Below are 8,904 nucleotides of genomic sequence, written 5' to 3'. Positions count from 1 at the left end.
TTCCCGGATAGAATGATGTTGCTGCAGGGTTGAGCTGTGGTTTAGCCCTTGAAGAATCTGACGAATACCGCTTGAGCTGTGAAGGTGGGTCAGGAAACACTTGGTTGCCATCTTGTGGTGGTGACTGTGTTTGAGAAGGTATCTCTGGGTGACTGTCATTAATTAGCTCGGGTGCCTTCGAGGGTACTGGCACCTCTGGAAGTACGTTGGAGGTTTTGGTGTCGTCGACTTGGACGGTACTGTAGACCGGGGTTGCTACAGGTAGCTGGTTTAGTACATAGTCTTTCGTGCGATTGACTGGATCGTCTGATTCCAGTGGTGGCGAGTTAGCTGCATCAGGACCTTGGATCAACGCCTGCTCAAGCAGTCTCACTTTAGCTAGTGCGACCTCCTCTTCCATCTGTGACCGAAGAATCTTCAGCTGAGCCTCCGCTTCTGCTTCTGCTCTCTTGGCTTCCACTTCTGCCCTTTTTGCTTCCACTTCTGCCCTTTTTGCTTCCATGTCTGCTTCTGCCCTTTTTGCCTCTGCCTTAGCTTCTCTCTCAGTGAAAGAACGTCTCACTCTGGATTCCTCTGCCTTTATGCGGGCCTCTAGTATCCTGTCGCTCATGGTTGAACTTCTTGAGGACGATGCCCTGGATGACCGAGAGGAACGTTTAGATGAGGTCGATCGGTGTGACCTGGTTTCTTGCAGGTGAGAGATACGGTGTTCAGCCTTGTTTATGGCATGTTGGACCTTGGCGTCTCTCTCCTTGTCCGTCTCTAGCGCCTCACTGAGGTCTGGAAGAGCTTCATCAGAATTAAAAACTTTTAGAAGAGCGATGTACTTTGCTGATAGTCTCTTGTACCTTTCACGGGCGGTGTTCAGCCGCTCCATGACGGATTGCAAGCTTGCGGCGTTGCCTGATGAGGATTCGAGTCTTGAAATATAAGAGGTGACGCATTCCCACTGTTCTTCCAGGTGATCACATAGCTCATCTTTCATATTGTGATAGTTTTCAAGCACCTTTATAGTTGGTTTGGCAGAACGTTTTGGTCGGGTGACTTGGTCTGCTTGAGATGTGGGGTCTGCCTCCTGGGCTTCATCGTGGACGGTATCAGGTTGTATTTGCACTGTTTCAGCAGTAGGGACCTGTCCGAGGTCTTTTTCGGCCATTTTGAATAAAGGTGTACTGTCTCTTTAAAAAATTCAACTTTTGAATCGGGGTCCGAAAATCGCTGTGCGGCTCTGCAGGAGGTCCCGGATGAGATTCCCAGAGTGGCTTTGGCCGCTGATGCGCGGTAATGAGGTATGGAGTACTGCAGGCCTTTAGGAGCGATGTGGCCAGAAGGAAAACAGCAGGTGCATAGACAGTCCTCATTAACAGTACGAGCAGAGTTATTGCAAGATGTGGCAGGTGGTGGAGCTACTTCTAGGCTTGTCCAGACGTGCACTGCTGCAGGCAGACTGGTGTGCGAGGCTTGTTGCTGGGCAGATTACACATAGGGAGACGGGGCAGATGGAGATCTGTAGCTGGGGTGCTGGGCTATAAGGAGGTTTTCTAGCTGCTTATGAGCTTTAAAAGTAGTCTTCTGACTTGTATGGGCCGGCAAGCTAGTCTTTTGACTTGTATGGGCCGGCAAGCTAGTCTTTTGACTTGTATGGGCCGGCAAGCTAGTCTTTTGACTGTTCTGTCCCCGCTTAATGGCGATTAAAGGTATGCAGACATGTAAGTGAGAGAAGTTCCTACCTTTGTGTATCCAATAAGCGAGGCAGACATGACCCTTAGCAGCTTCTCAGATAAGCATACACGCGTTGTGATGAAGAACAATGTTGGTTTATTCCGTAGATAACGATTCAAACATTACACTGAGTCTCTTGCATGGAGCTTGTCTCTGGAGTCGCTACTTGCGGGTCAAAAGACTTTGCTTCCTCAGCTCATGAGGGAGAACAGTTCTCTCAGGTAAGATGTCTGCCGATGACTGAGCAAACAGGAAGAGAAGAGGCTGAAGAGAAGCCCCTCCCCATAGGCTGAACAAGGAAAGACTGAGGAACTAAATGGTCTGGCCAGTAGATGGCAGCAGAGACAAGCGAAAAAACATAAATACATTTCTTTAACTAGAAACATGCATGGAACAGCACAATAATAATAATCTTTATTTTTATATAGCGCTAACATATTCTGCAGCGCTTTACAGTTTGCACATATATTTTCATCACTGTCCCTGATGGGGCTCACAGTCTAAATTCCCTATCAGTATGTTTTTTGGAGTGTGGGAGGAAACCGGAGTGCCCGGAGGAAACCCACGCAAACACGGGGAGAACATACAAACTCCTTGCAGATGTTGTCCTTGGTGGGATTCGAACCCAGCTAACCACTGAGCCACCGTGCTGCCCCTGACCATAAATATGAGGCATAAATATTTGTATTACCTGTATGCCCATATTAATAGGTCATATAGGTCCCGGGAAGGGGGACAGATCCCCTTTAAATGTGATGCAATTCCTGGTTACTATATGGGAGCTTGTTATACTAATACTTGTATAAGACCCAGCTGTAAGTAACAAAAGCCCCCGACCTCCCCATCTCCAGCCCCCCAGACAGCAACTATTACATGTAACAGAGTGCATATAATCTACTATCAAAACAGTATAATAATCAGCCCACCAGGGCTCTGTTGTCCCTCAACCACTTCAGCCCCCACAATACCCCAATCCTCTCACATTCACCCCCAGTGCCCTGTCCCTCCTCCCCCACAATACACCCATCCTCTCACATTCACCCCCAGTGCCCTGTCCCTCCTCCCCCACAATACACCCATCCTCTCACATTAAGGGTATGTGCACACGCTGCGGATTCCGCTGCGTTTCTGCAGCGTTTTTGGCCGCTGCGGACCCGCAGCAGTTTTAGCTGCGGTGTACAGCACCTTTCAAATGAATGGTAAAAAAAAAACGCTGTGTAGACGTTGCGGAAAAATCTGCGCGGATTTGCTGCGGTTTTGAAACCGCAGAAAGAAGTGACATGTCAATTCTTTCTGCGGAATCCGCAGCGGGTTCCTATCTCCACCATTGTGGAGATGGTGAATCCGCAGGACCAAACCGCAGGCAAAACCGCAGATAATCCGCAGGGTTTATCTGCGGTTTTTGCAAAATCCATGCGGATTAATCCGCAGCGTCTGCACACACCCTAACTCCCCAGTGCCTTGTCCCCCTCCCCCACAATACCCCCGTCCTCTCACATTCACCCCCCAGTGACCATGACATGCCTACATTTAATCAATCTACATTTACATTTTATCCCCACTCACCAGGTAACTGTGCTGCAGGCAGTGAGGCAGGACCAGGAAGTGTCTGGGAGAAATCCAGGGTGGACACTGGACACTAGGACCCAGCGTGCACCAAATTGCAACCCAGAAGAAGCTGCTCAGGTCAGTAGAGCCGACACCGTACACTGCAGGAGCCAGGGGGAAACTCTGCAACTGGCCACTGTGCAGAATCTCCGTCAGGCAGGGGAGCCGGCATTTTCCTGCTCTCCTCTTGTGCGGTGTTCTGCATCATCTAAAAAGTGACAGTCACTCTTGGTGGGCCCCTTCATGTGACGAGGCCCCAGGGCGATAGCCCCTTCTGCCCGCCAGGGCCGGTATCTCCTCCGCCAGCTGCAGCTCTGGTGCACGCACCGTTTCCCTCTAACATTTCTGCCGCAGCAGAATCCGCAGCGTGTGTACACACCCTTACTGCTGCCACCCACCAGCGACCTTGTGCGTCCTGAGCGTGCCATACCGGTCACCATGTCTTGCTGCTGCAGGTTTTCCTGCCATGTCTGCCTCTCCAGAGATGTCCGGCTCTGCCTGTGTGGAGGAGTGAGCTGCACACCTGAGGTCGGTAATGGCGGCTCCTTCACCTTCTGTGCACCAGGCAGGGGCTGTTTACTGCCAGAAAATTCCTTTGGGGAATTACTGGACCTTCGGCTTTGCTGCATTTCTTTACTAACTGACTCTTTCACCTCAGGTTTCCTTGTTGCTAATGTAGCTGGTGTATCTTCCATAACTTTACTCACACTCACTCTGCTTTCTTCCTTCATGGAAGCTGTGGAGCTTTGGCTTGTTGTTTTACATTGCATAATGGCGACTCTGGGATATGTATTCCCATTAGAAAAAGCCTGGGCCTTGCTTGGGGAGCTTCCCCGCCCAGGGTGGCCCTTCCCTGGGCTTGCTCGAGACATGAGGAGAATTGCTGAGACAGGTCCTCTCAGCTAGGAGCAGTATTATAGTAGTTATATTCTTGTACATAGTGGGCAGTATTATAGTAGTTATATTCTTGTACATAGGGAGCAGTATTATAGTAGTTATATTCTTGTACATAGTGGGCAGTATTTTAGTAGTTATATTCTTGTACATAGGGAGCAGTATTATAGTAGTTATATTCTTGTATATAGGGGCAGTATTATAGTAGTTATATTCTTGTACATAGGAGCAGTATTATAGTAGTTATATTCTTGTACATAGGAGCAGTATTATAGTAGTTATATTCTTGTACATAGGAGCAGTATTATAGTAGTTATATTCTTGTACATAGGAGCAGTATTATAGTAGTTATATTCTTGTACATAGGGGGCAGTATTATAGTAGTTATATTCTTGTACATAGGAGCAGTATTATAGTAGTTATATTCTTGTACACAGGAGCAGTATTATAGTAGTTATATTCTTGTACATAGGAGCAGTATTATAGTAGTTATATTCTTGTACATAGGAGCAGTATTATAGTAGTTATATTCTTGTACATAGGAGCAGTATTATAGTAGTTATATTCTTGTACATAGGGGGCAGTATTATAGTAGTTATATTCTTGTACATAGGAGCAGTATTATGGTAGTTATATTCTTGAACATAGGGAGCAGCATTATAGTAGTTATATTCTTGTACATAGGAGCAGTATTATAGTAGTTATATTCTTGTACATAGGGGGCAGTATTATAGTAGTTATATTCTTGTACATAGGGGGCAGTACTATAGTAGTTATATTCTTGTACATAGGGGGCAGTATTATAGTAGTTATATTCTTGTACATAGGAGCAGTATTATGGTAGTTATATTCTTGAACATAGGGAGCAGTATTATGGTAGTTATATTCTTGTACATAGGAGCAGTATTATAGTAGTTATATTCTTGTACATAGGGGCAGTATTATAGTAGTTATATTCTTGTACATAGGAGCAGTATTATAGTAGTTAGATTCTTGTACATAGGAGCAGTATTATAGTAGTTATATTCTTGTAGATAGGGGGCAGTATTATAGTAGTTATATTCTTGTAGATAGGGGGCAGTATTATAGTAGTTATATTCTTGTACATAGGGGGCAGTATTATAGTAGTTATATTCTTGTACATAGGGGGCAGTACTATAGTAGCTATATTCTTGTACATAGGGGGCAGTATTATAGTAGTTATATTCTTGTACATAGGGGGCAGTATTATAGTAGTTATATTTTTGTACATAGGGGGCAGTATTATAGTAGTTATATTCTTGTACATAGGGGGCAGAATTATAGTAGTTATATTCTTGTACATAGGGGGCAGTATTATAGTAGTTATATTCTTGTACATAGGGGGCAGTATTATAGTAGTTATATTCTTGTACATAGGGGGCAGTATTATAGTAGTTATATTCTTGTACATAGGGGCAGTATTATAGTAGTTATATTCTTGTACATAGGTAGCAGTATTATAGTAGTTATATTCTTGAACATAGGGAGCAGTATTATAGTAGTTATATTCTTGAACATAGGGAGCAGTATTATAGTAGTTATATTCTTGTACATAGGAGCAGTATTATGGTAGTTATATTCTTGAACATAGGGAGCAGTATTATAGTACTTATATTCTTGTACATAGGGGGCAGTATTATAGTAGTTATATTCTTGTACATAGGGGACAGTATTATAGTAGTTATATTCTTGTACATAGGGGGCAGTATTAGGCTGTGTGTGCACACGCTGCGGATTAGGTGCGGATTCATCCGCGCGGATTTTGTAAAATCCGCAGGTGAAACCGCAGGTCAAAATACCTGCGGTTTTACCTGCGGATTGCTCTGCGGTTTTGCCCTGAGGTTTTTCATCTCCTCAATGGAGGAGATGGCAAACCGCAGGGTAATCCGCAGAAAGAATTGACAATCAATTCTTTCTGCGGATTGAAAACCGCAGATGATCCGCGCTGAAAATTCCTCACCATCTGCACTGCGGTTTTTGATTCCCATAAGGAGTCATGGTACTGTACACCGCAGCAAAAACTGCTGCGGGTCCGCAGCGGCCAAAACCGCTGCGGAACTGCAGCAAAATCCGCAGCGTGTGCACACAGCCTTATAGTAGTTATATTTTTGTACATAGGGGGCAGTACTATAGTAGTTATATTCTTGTACATAGGGGGCAGTATTATAGTAGCTATATTCTTGTACATAGGGGCAGTATTATAGTAGTTATATTCATGTACATAGGGGGCAGTATTACAGTAGTTATATTCTTGTACATAGGAGCAGTATTATAGTAGTTATATTCTTGTACATAGGGGCAGTATTATAGTAGTTATATTCTTGTACATAGGAGCAGTATTATAGTAGTTAGATTCTTGTACATAGGGGGCAGTATTATAGTAGTTAGATTCTTGTACATAGGGGGCAGTATTATAGTAGTGATATTCTTGTACATAGGGGGCAGTAGTATAGTAGTTATATTCTTGTACATAGGGGGCAGTATTATAGTAGTTATATTTTTGTACATAGGGGCAGTACTATTGTAGTTATATTCTTGTACATAGGGGGCAGTATTATAGTAGTTATATTCTTGTACATAGGGGCAGTATTATAGTAGTTATATTCTTGATTATAGGGAGCAGTATTATAGTAGTTATATTCTTGTACATAGGAGCAGTATTATAGTAGGTATATTCTTGTACATAGGAGCAGTATTATAGTAGTTATATTCTTGTACATAGGGAGCAGTATTATTGTAGTTATATTCTTGTACATAGGGAGCAGTATTATTGTAGTTATATTCTTGTACATAGGGAGCAGTATTATTGTAGTTATATTCTTGTACATAGGCAGCAGAATTATAGTAGTTATATTCTTGTACATAGGGAGCAGTATTATAGTAGTTATATTCTTGTACATAGGGGCAGTATTATAGTAGTTATATTCTTGAACATAGGGAGCAGTATTATAGTAGTTATATTCTTGTACATAGGGGGCAGTATTAGGCTGTGTGCACACGCTGCGGATTAGGTGCGGATTCATCCGCGAGGATTTTGTAAAATCCGCAGGTGAAACCGCAGGTCAAAATACCTGCGGTTTTACCTGCGGATTGCTCTGCGGTTTTGCCCTACGGTTTTTCATCTACTCAATGGAGGAGATGGCAAACCGGAGGGGAATCCGCAGAAAGAATTGACATGTCAATTCTTTCTGAGGATTGAAAACCGCAGATAATCCGCGCGGAAAATTCCGCACCATCTGCACTGCGGTTTTTGATTCCCATAAGGAGTCATGGTACTGTACACCGCAGCAAAATCCGCAGCGTGTGCACACAGCCTTATAGTAGTTATATTTTTGTACATAGGGGGCAGTACTATAGTAGTTATATTCTTGTACATAGGGGCAGTATTATAGTAGCTATATTCTTGTACATAGGGGCAGTATTATAGTAGTTATATTCTTGTACATAGGAGCAATATTATAGTAGTTATATTCTTGTACATAGGAGGCAGTATTATAGTAGTTATATTCTTGTACATAGGGGGCAGTATTATAGCAGTTATATTTTTGTACGTATGAGAGCAGATGTTGATTTATATGATTTTTTTCATTATTTGGGTGCTCTATTCAGGATTGTTGTATACTTAGCTTTATGATAACAGTTTACTTTGCTGTAGGGACATGGGGGGACTGTAGATCACCCTGCAGAGATCTTCCTGCTGGGATGAGGCTGAGGGTTCAGTACGTGACTTCTCTGCGTCTGCACATTCTGACTTAATGACGAGGCATCTTGGCAGTACAGCTTGTTCTTTGCACAAATCAGAGCGAGTTCTTAGTTTCGTCGTAGTCATTAACGACGCTGGATTTTTCTCGTATTGCTGCCTATTTATACATCAGTTGCTTTTGTAGCTTCTTACCCAAGATTCATGTTTGGAATGTGAACGGTTCCTGAGAATCGGGGAATTTCCTTTGTATTCTTTGGGATAGATTATTCCAGGTGTTCCATTCACTTAATCCATTAATTGACTCCGTGTGTTCTATAAAGTGAATCCTTGTATTAATCGCTTCAGTGCTATCTGACTTTTTATCTGATCACACTCGGACCAGTGTTATACTATGGGGCCGTGCTGATCAGCTATTTTTTTCTCATAATGATTCGGCATGACAAAAAGTTGTCACCCCGTTGCGGATTGACACGTAAATCAGACTAGAGTCGCCCATTCTAGTCTATGGGTGCGTGGAAATGTCGGACTGCAGTCCCACGGCAATTGTTACATCCAAATGTAGGATTATTCACCCATTTCCAGGGGGAACAACAGAGGAACTGCACACTGTGGAGTTCTGCGCATGTGGTATTTAGGGTTTCTCTGTTATAAAACATTTTACATTTTTTTAGAACATTAATTGGAACTTGTTTATTTCTGTACTTTTGCATTGAAAAAACTTTATTTTTAAGTTCACAATCTTGGCATAGTAAAACTACAGCGGAGAATAGTTATGGCGGGATAGCTATGATTGACGGGCCGATAGATTTTTAAAGGATGTGTGCCTTTTTTGCTAAGTGATTCTGTATTGGCAGGATCCCAGCAGATCAGCGAGGGTCGAAGTGCTGAATATGGTGGAGTGCGCCCAGTCTTGGAAGTGAGCATATATTTTTTATTCACTTCCCCCATGCCCATTA

General features: G+C 43.3%; 1 long non-coding RNA gene across 1 annotated transcript in view; it reads left to right on the top strand.

The window, feature by feature from the left end:
• The first annotated feature begins 3,296 nt into the window (after window positions 1-3,296).
• The window catches only part of LOC141049216 (uncharacterized), a 90,459-nt gene continuing 84,851 nt past the window's right edge, over window positions 3,297-8,904 (top strand). The window contains exon 1 of the long non-coding RNA XR_012220285.1: window positions 3,297-3,408. This is a non-coding gene — a long non-coding RNA (uncharacterized lncRNA). The remainder of the gene's footprint in view (window positions 3,409-8,904) is intronic.

Source organism: Dendrobates tinctorius, unplaced genomic scaffold (assembly GCF_039654945.1).
Source record: "Dendrobates tinctorius isolate UK_male_01 unplaced genomic scaffold, ASM3965494v1 ptg000143l, whole genome shotgun sequence".
In the NCBI taxonomy this organism is placed as follows: Eukaryota; Metazoa; Chordata; class Amphibia; order Anura; family Dendrobatidae; genus Dendrobates; species Dendrobates tinctorius.
The sequence above is the reverse complement of the archived record's forward strand: the minus strand, read 5'-3'. Positions and strand labels throughout refer to the sequence as shown.